General features: G+C 49.0%; 1 protein-coding gene across 1 annotated transcript in view; it reads left to right on the top strand.

The window, feature by feature from the left end:
- The first annotated feature begins 256 nt into the window (after positions 1-256).
- Positions 257-14,584, top strand: part of TSKU (tsukushi, small leucine rich proteoglycan) — a 38,381-nt gene continuing 24,053 nt past the window's right edge. The window contains exon 1 of the mRNA XM_034759135.1: positions 257-523. The gene's annotated coding sequence lies outside the window, so the exon portion shown is untranslated. The remainder of the gene's footprint in view (positions 524-14,584) is intronic.

Genomic DNA, 14,584 nt, shown 5'->3' with positions numbered 1-14,584 from the left:
ACCACCTTAAAAGCGTAACATAAATTCTAACAGTAGTGTAGCCACAAAAAGAATAAAACATGGGATAAATCTCTCTCTTTCTCCTCCCGGCTCAGATAACAATCGTAATGATAGCTCAGATAATCTGCATTTACAATCAGTGAGTGACCACAAAAGAGGCCCCAGGGAAGCTGCAATCCATCGGAAGGCTTTTCTTCTTATCCCATTGATCAAAGGACCGAACAAACAAATCAAGAACTGTCGGGGGATGTTTTTACCTTCGTTTTGACAAAAGGGTAATACCACGTTCTAGCTAAATTGTACCTTGCGGGGGTGCTGTGACAGCGTTTTAGTGCTTTCAGGGGAACAATGGGGTTCTGGCAGTGTAGGGGGAAGTGTGTTCTTGCTGGCATTGCTGCAGGCTGAAGAGAAAGAGTGAATGAGTGCCAGAGGCTGTGTCCAGGCATGGAAACCTGTCCAACGGTCAAGATTTGTCTTGCAAGCATCTGGAGCTAGAGGACAGGCAAAAGGAGGACAAAGGCAGGTAACACCCACGCAGAGGTCAGGGAGCTAAAAGTGGGGAAATCCTTAGGCAACTGCAAAGCCTCACCGGGCCTGATCGGGTGAGACTGCAGTCAGTGGGAGTTAAGGGCAACAAAACCTTGTGGATTTGGTAATGGGTGGCAGGTGACTCCTGCATTTGGGGAGGCTGGGCGCAAGCACCGGAAGCTCCCTAGAAGTGTGGGAGGGGGGCGCCACTGGCACCTGGACTATGGCCCTGCCCCCCCACTCCACCCCAAGGCTCTTCCCCACTTGGCCTCCTCCCTCAAAGGCCCACCCCCACTCCGCCTAGGGTGACCAGGCATCCGGTTTTTGATCAGAACAGCCGCTCGAAAAAGGACCCTGGCGGCTCCAGCTAGCGCCACTGACCGGGCTGTTAAAAGTCCAGTTGGCGGCACAGTGGGGCTAAGGCAGGCTCCTTACCTGTCCTGGCTCCGCACGGCTCCTGAAAGCAGCCGGCATGTCCGGCTCCTAGGTGCAGAGGCGATCAGGGAAGCTCCGCGCGCTGCCCCACCCCGAGCGCCAGCTCCGCAGCTCCCATTGGCCAGGAACCACAGCCAGTGGGAGCGACGGGGGCAGCACCTGCAGGCGTGGGCAGCGTGCACCACGTAGAGCCACCTGGCCACGCCTCCACCTTGGGGACAGACATGTTGGACGCTTCCCAGAGCTGTGCCAGGCAGGTAGGGAGACTGCCTTAGCCCTGCTGCGCCACTGACCGGGAGCAACGTGAGTAAGCGCCACCTGGGTGGAGCCTGAACCCCCACATGCACCCCAACACCCTGCCCCAGGTCAGAACCCCCTCCGGCACCTAACTCCCTCCCAGAGCCTGCACCCCAACCCCTGCCCCAGCCCTGAGCTCCCTTCTGCACTCCAACCTCCTGCCCCAGCCCTAAGTCCCATGCTGCACCCCAAACCCCTCATTCCCAGCCCCACCCCAGAGCCCACACCCCCAGCCAGAGCCTTCACCCCCCCACACACCCAACCCCCTGCCCCAGCTCAGTGAAAGTGAGTAAGAGTGGGGGAGAGCGAGCGACAGAGAGAGGGGGATGGAAGAGTGGGGGTGGGGGCCTCAGAGAAGGGGCAGGGCATGTTCGGTTCTGTGTGATTAGAAAGTTGACAACCCTAGCTCCACCCCAGGCCCTGCTCCTGCTCGGCCCCTTCCCCTGAGGCCCCCCGCCCGCTGCTTGCACCTCTTCACCCCCTCCCCTGAGACCTCCCTGCCCACGCCTCTTTGCCCCCTCCCTTGAGGCCCCCCAGGCCTGCCTCTTGCTCCTCTCTGCCCCCTCCTCCGAGGAGCGAATAGCGGGTGTGAAGGGCCTTGGGGGAAGAGGCAGAGCAGGGATGGGAAGAGGAGCCAAAGGGGAAGAGGACGAGTGGGAGCAGGGCCTCGGGGTGGAGCTGAGGTGGGGCCAGTGCTTCAAAGGCAGCAGGCTGGCACACCTTCAAAGGGAGATGCGCCGCCTCCTGGCCTCTTATACCCGCCGCCCATGGATTTGGTCAACCCAAAGAGGGCTTAAATTGGATGTAAGTCATTCATTGGCCTTGTGTGACCCATCCGTTCAGAGTTGTTATGATTGTTGTTGTTTGTTTGTAGCACTTTTAGGGCCCTAACCAAGATTGTGGGGCCCCCTCCTATTAGGTACTGTATAAACACAGCAGGAGACCTGAATTCAATTTCTGGCTCTGCCCACTGACCTGCTGGGTGACCTTGGGCAAGTCACTTTCCCCTCTGTGCCTCCAATGCTTCTCTTGCCCTCTGTCTGGATCTACGGAAATTGTAAGCTCTGTGGGGCAGGGACTGTCTTTTAAGGTGTAGAAATTGTGAAAAACCCGGACAGGGAATGGTGGGGCAATAGGCACCTATATAAGACAAAGCCCCGAATATCAGGACTGTCCCTATCAAACTGGGATATCTGGTCACCCTACTGTCTTCTACTGTGTGTTTGTACAGCACCTAATACAGTGGCGCTAAGATCTCGGTTGCGGCTTCTGGGTGCTACTGTTAGACAAGCAGGTGCTATTGTAATATAAAAGAGGGTCCAAATCAAGGCGCTCATCCCGGGTGATGCCAGAGTAACCTAGGGTGGCTCTAGTCCATGTTTCATCCCTGATATCACTGATGCTCACACTTTGCCCAACCAAGGGTCACAGTAGCAACTTATCAGGAGCCCGAAGACCTATTTGTAATTGATATAAAATGATCGCATTGCTGCCACTGTCACTTTAATATGGGGGTGTGGCCAATGGAGGCTTTATGACTCCCAGCATGCATTGCTTCATCTTGAGCTGAGCAAGGCACCGCCACCTCATTAAAGGGGGGGGGGGCGGCAGCATGGTGTATTTTTTTCCACAGGGCACCATTGGGCCAGGTCTGCACTTTGGCTTCCCCAATATTTTGTGCATATGTAGAAATGGGTTTTCATATTCTTAGTTCCACACTGATTTTTGCACCAGGGCTCAGTTTTGCAGTCCCATGGCAGGAAAAACTCCCACTGATCTCAGTGGGACATGCACTCTCAAAGGGCTGTGGGAGTGGACAGCTATGGTGGCTGACACAGACTTGCTGAAATAGAATATTGGTGTCATTTGTTAAACTTTAATAACTAGCTTGCCTAACAAAGCCAAGAATTCAGGAACCCTATTTCCCTAAGCACTTTATTGGGTAATTATGCTTCGAGCTCACTTTAAAAAAAATGGCTTCTCTGAAAATATTGTTCTTACCACTGGGTGAAAAATCTGTGTGTTTAAACCTCAGAGGAACACAGCTCAGTTGCTGGCCCATACGATGTTGTTATGATGACAGTCCATGGGATTTGGTTGTACTCTGAGCAATAGACTCATCGTCGTTTGTCCACAAGTAATGCAAGCCCATGTAGCATACCGGGGGGGCTCAGAAATGAATGAAACACAGTCTAATCAACATTGGTCTCTTAAAGAGGAGATGGAAAAGACTTTTATGACATCTTGTCCATGTTGCCTCTAGTGCTTACATGGACATTCTAGATACACTGACGATTAGATAGATACATCAATTTAGAGATCAAAGGCTCACTCTCGCAATAATAGAAGTCAATTAATATTTTTGTCAAAGGGGGCAGAATGAAGCAGATAGATAGATAGTATATTTCCAGTTCTTTGTCTAATCTACCTTTAAATGTGTAAGCAATGGAGCATCCACTACTTCCCCTCGGAGGCTAATCCATCATCTAACAGAGCTCACCTGTAGCAAGCTTTTCCTGATAGCCAGATCCACTTGCCTTTCCTCCCCCACCCCCCGTCCATTATTTGGTGTTAAATCTTCATTTATGACATGCACAAGTGCCACTAGCATGGTGTCTGTGTCAGCTTTTTTCTTAGAAATTCAGCCTTTTGGGGATTAATAACTTAATCAACAAAAATGGTGTTGCTGCGGGCAGGGAACTTGCTTCCAAGGTCTCAGCCCATGAGCGCATTTAATTTTTCCAAATTAAAAGGGGGGGGGAAATGTCTTTGGGTCATTTTGGCTCAGAGTTAGGACAGCAAAAAGAGTAAAAACATATATATCTATAGCTCTATCTTTACTTAGGTTCAGATGTGGTCTCTCTCAGGGTATGCACAACATGTCCAGCCATTTGATAGCATGGTTAGCAGCCAGGTGAAGAGCCGGTAGCCCGCGGGCGAAGTAAGTCAGCAGGCACTTTCCAAGGATATGCAACGTCGCACTCCCTGTCAGTGCCCAGGCAGGGGAAGCGAGTGAACCGAATTCGGTGATGAATCTTGGTCACGTGTCATCTGACTGCGACCCTGATGTATGGCCCATCCTTCGACTTTCGAGCCATTGGACCATCACTTTGAATTCTTCAGATTAATGCTGAGGGTCTGTCAGCAGATAAGTGCAGCAGCGTTAGTGCTTTAGCCCCTCGTCGCAGCAGCGACGTAATCTGCTTGGATGTGGTCTGGGTTTTCAGTGTTGCACTCCTGGCAGCTCAGAAAATAGCCATGCCCTTTATTTTTCCTCCCTTTTTTTTTTTTCTGAGGATACTAATGTCATGGTGTTTATGAGCCGTGACCCGGCAAAGCATGTGTGCATGTGATCCAGGCCATTCCTATTCAGCCGAGCACTAAAGGACATGCACAAGTGAAGTTAATGAGACTTAAGCACATGCTTAACTTTAAGCATGTGCTTAAGTGCATTGCTGAATCAGGGACTGATCCAGCGCCCACTGAAATCAATAAGAGTTTTTCCATTGACTTTAATGGATCAGAGCCTCGGTCTCCAAGTGCTGAACATAGTGTAACCCCACTTTCTTCCCTGGGTTACTCGGGAACAGGCAACACTCACCTGTGCCTGGGCGCCTGATGTTGTTGACATTAAAGAAGATCCTGAGTATCCCAGTGGTGCTGTTGGATAGGTGGGAATCCTCTAGTCACCCCTCTGCTGCAGTCCCTTTACTCCTAAAGGAAGTTAAAATTGGCGGTACCTCCACCTGGCTGGCACCTGCACACACTCAATGGCGTGCCTTGGGAACCTCCAGCAATAAACCCCTTCAAATAGTAATAATAATAATTAATAATAACCTGTGGCATGGGTCTAACTCAAATACTAATTCTAAATAATATACATCCAATATACTTAAATTAGAGCTAACACTCCTTTACTTAACAACTTAAAAATCAGGGTATAAGAGACTAAGATGAAATGTCACTACTTATTTAAATCCACAGGGGCAGTTGAATAAAATCAATTAACAAATATAATATACAGTGATAAATGAAACGTATGTAACTGGCATTTACCCTGCCGCCATTCACCCCACCCCGCAGCGCACGCTCCTCTGGATCTCAGAGTCCCAGGCACTTGCTGGCGTGGGCGCACTGGAAGACCTGCAGCTGGAGACAGCGCTCGGTTGGTTCTGTGCGTCAGTCCAGCCAAGGCAACACGCTGCACAACCTCTCTGACGATTGGAGCTGGTCCCACCAAATGCCAGCAGCTCTGGGCCCTGGTTCGTGGGAAGATCACTCTGCTTCTCCTCAGACTCAGTCTCTCTGCTGGGCCCCTTCCCTTGCAAGTACTTTCCCAAACAACAGTGGGGGTTCCTCACAGTTCCCTCACTGCAGCCCCACCTCAGTCAGCTCTAGGCACAACAACAGTCTCTGCTCTGACCCCAGTGAAGCCACCAACAGCCTTTGAGGCTCCCTCAAGCAAAGCCCCTGCAGGCTCTCAGCAGCAGCTCCTGGTACGGACAGAGCTCCACAGCAGCAATCTCACTCCTTTTCCCCAAAATGGAGTCCACCGCCTGCTCTCCCTGCACGAGGAAGTCGCTACCTCTTTCCCCAAAGCATCATGGAGTTGTGGTCTCTAAGTAGGGTTACCATATCTCATAAATAAAAAAAGAGGACCCTCCACGGGCCCTGGCCCCGCCCATTTCCCCACCGCTAGCCCCACCCCAACTCCGCCCCTTCCCCACCCTAACTCCGCCCCCTCCTCCCTCTCACTCCCAGCCAGGGGGAAAGGGCTGCCCCAGTGCTACCAGCTTCAGGGTTTGCCGGGCAGCCCCCAGACCCTGCGCCCCCGGCCGGCGCTTCCCCAGCGCAGCTGGAGCCCGGGAGGGGAAGCGCCCAGCTGGGGGCGCAGGGTCTGGAGGCTGCCCGGCAAACCGTGAAGCCAGTAGCGCTCGGGCTTTGGGCAGCCCCTCTGCCTCCGGACCCTGCACCCCCAGCCGGGCACTTCCCCTCCCGGGCTCCGGGGGCACAGGGTCCGGAGGCGTGGGGGCTGCCCAAAGCCGGTAGCGCTCGGGCAGCCCGGCTCTTAAACAGAGCCGAAGAGTCGGGGAGGAGCAGAGCCGCCATTTTCCCGGACATGTTCAGCTTTTTGGCAATTCCCCCCGGACGGGGGTTTGACTGCCGAAAAGCCGGACATGTCCGGGAAAAAGAGGACGTATGGTAACCCTATCTCTAAGGCTAGATTGCAGCCAGGGGCGGCTCTAATGTTTTTTGCCGCCCCAAGCACGGCAGTCAGGCGACCTTCAGTGGCACGCCTGCAGGCGGTCCGCTGGTCACGCGGATTCGGCGGCATTTCTGCGGGTGATCTGCCAGTCCCACGCCTTCGGTGTACCTGCCGCCGAATTACCGCCGAAGCCGCGGGACTGGCGGATCTCCCGCAGGCATGCTGCCGAAGGCCGCCTGACTGCTGCCCTCACGGCAACTGGCAGGCCACCCCCCGACGTGGCTTGCCGCCCTACGCACGCGCTTTTCCCCTGGAACTCTCCCAATAAAGTTCACAGGCCCCTCTAGGAAAGGAACGTAGCAGCTGCCACACAAGTTCAGACCCAAGGTCCATCTGGTCCAGTTTCCTGTCTCAGACAGTGTCTATAACCAGATGCTTCAAAGGATGGTGTAAAAGCCCCACAGTGGGGAGATGTGGCACTATCAGTCCCACGCATAGCTATCACCTGGGCCCATTCTAAAGCTGTGAGTTGTGTATGTTGTACAAGAGACAGGAATGTGACCTTTCAAGCAAATAACATGTTTTTAAAATTGTGGGTGTATATTTTTCTGAGCCATGATGACTCCTGATGAGGTGCAATGCAACTTTAGGCCGTGATCCTGCAAACATTTAAACCCTAGCAATTACTCTCTTGAGTAGTGCTGCTGTGTTCAGTGAGACTACTCACAGGAGTAAATGCACTCAAATGCATCAGGGTTTGCAGGATTGGGCCAATGTTTTGTGCCGCAGTTTTCCTACCCGTCAGTCCCTAGGGCTAAGTAATGAACAATTGCAGAGTTCAGCAATAGCTTAGAACATATTGACTTTACTGAAATAAATCTCCATATTTATTAACCCAAGAGGTAAATATTGACTGAGGTGAAAGGACAGTCAATATTTACCAGGAGGGATAACAAAACAATGCAGCAGCTGTGAGAGACACCCAGGGCATATCTGCACTCCCGGGGCAGGAGCTGCATGACTGGCTAGGAAATACCTAACCCTACTTCCCACAAAGAGCTAACAAGTTGAGACTGGTAGGAAACCTGGTGAAAAGAAAATAATAGTACTTGGGCCAGGATTCAATGAAGCACTAAAACACTTTCAGGGAAGCAGATGCTTTAGAACCCAGGCCTAAAAGTATTATTCTCCCCATTGTACATCAGGAGAAACTGAGGCGGAGAGATTAATAGCATGATCTGCAGAGGGGCTGAGCATTCACAGCTCCAGCCAAAGTCAATGGGAGCTGCGGGTGCTCAGCGCCTCTGAAGAGCTGGCAGTAAGGCCTTCATCCTGGGCTCGTTGAAGTCAGTGGCAAAACTCCCACTGATTTCCATGGTGCAAGTTCAGACCTTAAGTGATTTGCCCAAGGCCACAGAGGGGGAGTCAGTGTCTCAAGTAGGGAGCTCTTGGCTCCCAGTCCTATACTCGGATTACTCAACTACAGAAGCAGCCAGAGGAGAAAACAGGTTGGGAGGAGGACGAGAGGCGGAAAAGGACCATATATAAGCCCATCACTCAAGACTGAGTTAAGTGACCCAGTTTCAGGCCATCCCTAATAGGTACAGAGTGCAATAAACATTTGACTGGCTGCGGCGGCAGGAGAGTGGGGTGAAGGATTCTCACCACGTGTATTTTTTCTTTTCAGTGAGACTTGTCCGTGCATAAGTTTGCAACACATTTCCAACGCCCCTGGAGCAATGGTGGAAAATTTGAAACCACCCAATTAAATTTTGCACAAAAGCCATGTTAGCTCGAAAATTGCCACTTGTGAATGTTGAACGGGGGGTTGCGATTTACAGGATTCACGGAGGGTTATTTTCATGTACAAGGAGCTGTGACATGGGGAGGGCACTACCCGGTAACCAAGAGGTTAACATCAGCCAAGCTTCTTTTAGCCTTTCCACAGATGCTAAGGAAGAAGGAGGTGGGGAAATAGAATACCTTTCTCAATTCCCAGAGCTATGGGATCAGGCTCTATCAGATTTCTGTTTTCTTTTCTGCTGCTGGGAACTTGTTTATATTTTTTTGTTATAAACATGAATCCTCCAGGAAAAGACCTTTCATCTTTCATCAAGGTTGGACATTTTCTTAAAACATCTGCTCTAGGCCAGCAAGAAGTTACTGGGCTTGATAGAGTTCACTTACACTGCAGGAAATAATAATTCCTTCCTCAGCAGGAATTCCGTGACCTGTGTTACTGAGGCGATCAGACTGGATGATCACAATTGTCCCTTCAGGCTTTAAAATCTAGTATTAACCTTGCAGGGACTTTGTGAGTTTTCAGGTTGTTCATTGCATAGGAAAGTTCCGTTCCTGCAATGTCATGAGAAGAGGAAAATCGATATTTCAGAGGGTGCAGAAGTGCATGAAATCCATAAGTGAAAAAATTCACACTAATTTTTCCCACCTCTTCAAGGCAGTGATTTTTATTCACACTCAGTTGGATTGTGCTTGGCAACTAAAGGGTGTAATAAATATACTTGTAATCCTGGCTATCCAGGTTCCTTTTACTAAGAGGCAGTGCTTATGTGATCTGAGTTCTCTCCCTGACTTCTTTTGCCAGTATGTCTATAGTGGGAACTAGGTGAGAGAAAATCAAAATGACTCACGCTGGGAATTTCACAACAGTTTTCTTTCCCATTTGCTGTTGGCTTTTGAATTGCCTTGACTTTATCAGACCAAACCACTCTCCTAAATACAGGTCTCTACCTGCATGTTCCTCCGGAGGGGGAGGTCAAAGTGAGGTCTGAAATGCAGGGCGGGGGAGTTGTGCAGCAGTCTCCATAGCTGGCCCATGAAGGGATTGTTTGGGGTGAGGTTATTTGGGGGGCTGCAGATTCAGTGATCAAGCCTCACGCATATAGGCCTTGTCTGCACCCAGCTTTTTCTTAACTCTCCTGTTGTTGCAGCTCCACTGGTGATAGTAACAGTACCGGTTGCCACTGTAACCTGATTGTCCATTGAAAATCTGATGTGAACAGATCTTGGGCTGCCAATTTTGGTTGGACGTATTCCTGGAGGCTTCAGCACATGATAATCTTTAATGAAAGATTAATCTGTAATTCCTGGAGACTCCAGGACAATCCTGGAGGCTTGGCAACCCTAGTGCCATGTATACAAATCAAAAGCTCATGATCTGTAGATAGCAAAAGTAGAATCAGAGAGTTGGGGTTAGGGGCTTGGATCTTGCAGCACCACAGAATCATAGAATATCAGGGTTGGAAGGGACCTCAGGAGGTCATCTAGTCCAACCCCCTGCTCAAAGCAGGACCAATTCCCAACTAAATCATCCCAGCCAGGGTTTTGTCAAGCCTGACCTTAAAAACTTCTAAGGAAGGAGATTCCACCACCTCCCTAGGTAACCCATTCCAGTGCTTCAACATAGCCAGGCCTGATTTTCACAGGGAAATCAGTGGCCACCGGCTGACACCAGGGTTGCCTTACTCTCACCATCAGCTTGTCCTAAAATAGTAAGGCTAAAGGCAGGGAGGCCAGTGAGCAGGGCACTCAGCTAGAGACCTGGGTTCAACTCCTCACTCTGCCACTGTCCTATTGCATAACCTTAGGCAAGTCACATCATCTATCTGTGCCTTAGTTTCCCCTCCCACCCATTCTGTATTTAGACTGTCACTCTTTGGGGGCAGGGATTGTCTCTTACAATGCGTAGGTATAACAGGGCTATGATCTCTTTCAGGGCTTCCAGACTAATGCAGTATTGCCAACTCTCATGACTGTTGCTATTTTTCTTGAGGGCCCTGCTCGAGGAATCATGAAAACCCCAGCTTTCATTAAACAAAAAAGAAGTTTCTAGCTCTCATGGTTGCAGAGGAAAACTGGAAAGCAAAACCCAGGGGCCCCCTGGAGATTCAAAAACCTGAAGGGATATTAAAAAAGGAATTCAAAAATTGTTATTTTTTAAAAGCTGAAGATTTTTTTTTTTTTTAGACCTGGCTCATGATTTTATGAATGTTTGGGATGGGCCACGCTGATACTGTAATGCAAAGAATAATGAATGAGGTAAACGGGTGAGCGCTGACAAGACTGGGTTCTGATCTCATTAGCTGGGCAGACAAGCCTGAGTTTGAACGGCCAGGGCAGAAAATGCAACTGTGGTGTAACATTTAGGCATTCCCCAAAGCTTCACGCTGAGTCATGGAAGTGTCAAGGTAATATGGTGGTGGGTGCTGTGATTAGGTTAGATTAGATTGGCTATGTCTTTGCTGGGGGAAAAAGGTGTGGTCTTAACTCCGCTTAATATAGGAGTGAAGACATAGCGACTTGGTTTTAACTGGGTTTAGCAGTTTGAGTTCAACTCCATTAAAGGAGTTCCTCACACTCCTAATCTGAGTTGCTGTATCTTCACTGTTTGCTAACCTGAGTTAAGAACACACCTCTTTTTGCAGTGAATGCACGATTTTTGTGCAAGCATCTGGGAGTGTGACAAAAGCAGACAAGCCCTTACACATACCCTGGTCACGGACACTGCAGGGGAAGTTAGCTATTGAAAGATCTCCCTGTGTGCTAAGAAAGCTCGTGAGATATAAGGGGGAAAGATGGTGGCTGATTATGTTGTTGGTTTTTAAGCCACTCCTGTTTTTTGTTGTTGTTGAATGCTTGGGGTTCACAATATTGGTGACTGAACTTAATTCCAGCTAGGCAGCACAACACCCATCTACTGTTCCTGCCGCTACGCCATCACCTGGGGTTAGCTGCAGCTTAACCACATTGGCTAGATCTACGCCATGCCCTAACCACTGTGGTTGACATCACTCAGACATTCAGCGTCACACTAGCTCCTAACTATGAGGTATTGTCTCTGCTGTGAGTAGGTGGGGAACAAGCAAAAGGGAGGCTACACAAGAGCTTCTCGCTCGCACCTTCTCGCACGGAATTATAACAACTAGAGGTGCAAGGATCTTGGTGAATTTACATTCGCAATACCCCTTTCAGGTAAGGCAGTTTTATCGCCACCCACTTTAAATGGAGACGGGACTCACAGCCAGATTAAGGGACTTGCCCACGGTTGCGCAGGAAGCCTGTGACACAGCGTAGTGTTGAGCACAGAGGCCCAGAGCCTCAAAACTCCATTGAAATGAATGGGCCATGGCTACACATGCAGCAAGCTATCTCGCTGCAGTACGTCTGGTGAAGACTCTTCCATCAGCATAAAAAACCTACCTGCTTGAGCTCTCCCACCGAAATAGCACTGTGCACGTGAGCACTTATGTAGGTGTAATTTATGTGGCTCTAGGGGGAGGTTTATTCACACCCCTGAGCTATATAAGTTATGCTGACATACGCTGTAATGTAGACATGGCTTTAGTCACCTAAATACCTCTGAGGATCTGGGCCAGACTTTTAAATTCCATTTCATTGTCTTAATCACACCACCACCCTTCCCCCTGTGATCTCAGTGGAGTCAATCTAGTTTTACAGTGGGTTCTTCAAAGGGCTCAGAATCTAGTGCACGATACTGTTTACAGGACTATGGCAGAGCCACCTAATACAGTAACTCCTCACTTAAATTCATCCCGGTTAACGTTGTTTCGTTGTTACGTTGCTGATCAATTAGGGAACATGCTGGTTTAAGGTTGTGCAATGCTCCCTTCTAACATCGTTTGGCAGCCGCCTGCTTTGTCTACTGCTTGCAGGAAGAGCAGCCCCTTGCAGCGAGCTGGTGGGGGCTTGGAACCAGGTTGGACCGTCAGCCCCCCATCAGCTCCCCCTATCAGCTCCCGCTCCCCTAAGTTCCCTGTGCAGCAGCTGCCTGCAGTTCAGCTGTCCCTCCTCCCACTGCCATGTGCTGCTCTTGTCCTCTGCCTTGGAGCTGCTCCCCGAGACTCCTGCTTGCTATGAAGGGGGGAGGGAAGGAAGAGGGGGGCTAATGTCAGGGTGTCCCCCTCCCCCCTGCTCCTGCACCCAGTTACCCCATCTTCCATAGAGCAGGGGGGACACACCAGGGCTCAGGCCGGAAGGAGCTTGCAGCAGCTGTGGTCTCAGCAAGCTGATCTAATTAATAAGGCAGTGCACTTAAAGGGGAAATGCCCATCTCTCTCACATATATGGTGTGTGTCTCTGTCTGCGATGTCTCCCCTCCCTCCATTCCTGCTGCCTTGTAGAGTGAGAGAGTTAACCCTTAAGGGCTCAGCCAATTGCTAGTTCATCATTTAGCAGTAAGGGAAATATCCCACCCTCTGACTCCTCCACCTCAACCAAGCTTCACAATCATCATCACTGTGTACCAGTCTTAAATTGTTTGTTTAAAACTTACTCTGTGTGTGTATATATATATATAATATAGTCTTTTGTCTGATGAAAAAAATTTCCCTGGAACCTAACCCTCCCCCCATTTACATTAATTCCTATGGGGAAATTGGATTCGCTTGAAATTGACATTGTTTTGCTTAAAGTCGCATTTTTCAGGAACATAACTACAATGTTAAGTGAGGAGTTACTGTGCTGATGTTAGTCAAACATTTTAAGGCTAGAATGGACCATTGTGATCTATTCTGATCAGCTGCATAACACAGGCCAGAGAATTTCACCCCCAGCAAGCCCAATAAGGCGTGTGGTTAAAGTTATGTAGGAGTGGGTTGTGCCGCACTTTCACTGTGGAATTCCATTGTGGCATTGTGGTTTCTGGCTCTCTAACTGGGGCCGTACATGGAGAAATCAATCGAGAGAAGAAAGTTTAAATTGCCCTTTTTAGTCTTTTTTTTTCATAAAAAGGGGAGTTAAACACAAATCTACTTTAATGACAAAGATATAAATCAAGAAATAAAAAGGTAAAAAAGTCTCAGCTCAAACTTCACTCATTCACAATGCAAATATGGAATATTTCAAATTACTAGTGCTACTAAATGTAAATTCAGTACATGAGGGGCCTAATTATCCCCTCAAATATGCATGCACAATTGGCATTATATATATGTATCGGTGGCCAATATTGTCCTATACCAAGTGTGAGAAAGGTAAGGTTGCTTTTGAGCACTTTACTCTTCTACTTCCTCACTTTGGAAGGGTTAATAATGTAACCTTAACATGACACATGTGGTGGTATCTATGTGATACACTGCAAAGCCCTTGGAATAAATTCCACCTTTGACGACCTCCCGTGCATTGTCCCATGGGAATACTTCTAACATTACAAATGTGTACATAGCTTCAGAGAGCCACTGTTTTATTTTTAACCAACCTGCTAAACAAATGTCTCCTTTCTGCAAAATGTGGCATTTCCCCTCAAAACTACCTACAGGAAGCCCAGCACAGGCAATATCCTGTATTTGGGCCAACGACCGATCAAAATTTGATATCTCACAAATCTGCCCTGAATCTCAATAGTTTGCCTTCAGTGAGGACCACACTACTTACTCTAGTTCCAGAAAGTCCCAAGATATAGGATGAGGTCAGAGTCTTCACTGTCACTCCAGTTTCACATTGGAATGCCTCCTTTGAAAAATGTAGAGCATCAAAAAAGGAGTCATGCAACAGAGAATCTGGTCCATGGCATTTTTATGTATAGGACAGATCAAGGTCATTTTGAATGTATTGGTTATAAATAGGTGGTAGGTAAGACACCTGGCTTTCCAGGGAGAAGACAAAAAACAGTCCTCGTGACTTTTAAATCAGTTTTTTTTCTGTACCAGACATAGAATGCATGATGAGGTGGCATAAAGATTTGTGGCCAGATGTGTTGCTCTGGTATCAGCTGGATCTGGTCAGTTGATAATCCCTCCAGTGTGGGAGAAGTCTCAGTCGACATAAAACCATCCCCAACCATCCAGACTTAGCACAGGGTGTGAGAAGTGGGCATTGAAATGGCCATGTGTTCCACCAGTCCTTGGCCGCTGTACAGTCCCCTGGGGAATGCTGGCAGAGGTTAGCATAGTCCTTAGGCCAGGGGTGCTGGTGAAGGTTGGCCTAGAGAACCAGGGAGCCATAACTAGCTTCCTGGTGGTCCCTTTTCTCCTGTTCTGTGTGGTGATCTGCCTAACTATTTCTGTAAAAGCAGCAAAGAGGCCGGTGGCACCTTATAGACTAACAGACGTATTGGAGCATGAGCTTTCGTGGGCGAAT

The sequence above is a fragment of the Trachemys scripta genome, chromosome 1 (genome assembly GCF_013100865.1).
Source record: "Trachemys scripta elegans isolate TJP31775 chromosome 1, CAS_Tse_1.0, whole genome shotgun sequence".
NCBI classification, from domain to species: Eukaryota; Metazoa; Chordata; order Testudines; family Emydidae; genus Trachemys; species Trachemys scripta.
This window is presented reverse-complemented; position numbering and strand designations above follow the sequence as displayed.